The sequence below is a fragment of the Propithecus coquereli genome, unplaced genomic scaffold (genome assembly GCF_000956105.1).
Source record: "Propithecus coquereli isolate 6110/MARCELLA unplaced genomic scaffold, Pcoq_1.0 Scaffold90, whole genome shotgun sequence".
In the NCBI taxonomy this organism is placed as follows: Eukaryota; Metazoa; Chordata; class Mammalia; order Primates; family Indriidae; genus Propithecus; species Propithecus coquereli.
Window position 1 is genome coordinate 1,992,353 of NW_012155285.1, and position 765 is coordinate 1,993,117.

A 765-nucleotide genomic window follows, 5' to 3' on the forward strand; every position below is an offset into this window, starting at 1 on the left:
TGAATAGGAGCTAGTTTTGTTATGTTTTGTTTTGTTCAGTTTTTTGTTGTATACCGTTTTGTATACAATTGGGTGTGAACTGGCAAAGAGTTGACAGTGAACTAATTTTTCATTAGAAGAGATGCCTATTACATTGAGTAAGTCTAGAAATAGCATTTACCATGCTAAACTTATTAGAAACAAATCTTATTTGCTAGACAAATCTATTATTTCTATAGATTATGCAACCATCGAAGGAAACAACTTTGTTGAAAGCAGATTCTAATGATATTTGCTGCAGGAATAAGGAGTGATAAGTATAGACGACTAATAAAACAAATGCATTGATTTTGCATTTCTTTGGGGAATCATCACAAGTTATGCATGGTCTTTAAATGCTTCTCCTCAACTAAACTTAGTTAAATGAATTCGTCCTTTTACTTATTTTTTTTAGAATGAATTAGCGTAAGAAAGTTAATCAGCCTTGTTTCAGTCTCTGCCTTTTTCCTCCTGGAAGATTTCCCCCACTACTTGTCTCATGGCACAGGTAAAAATCAGGAACTATATTAAAGACACCGCAGTTAAAGAAATTAAAGGAAACTGGACAATTCTGAAAAGAATGGACATATTAATAGAAAAGTATGTAGGCTGGGGTGAGGTAGAGCAAAAGTAACTGAAAACTGAAAAGTTTGACACCATCACATATTTACTTCAGAGCTTAGTTTTATTTAAGAAATGATAGGCACAAAAGTAAAAAGCAAAGTTAAGAGCAATTTGAAAAAACTT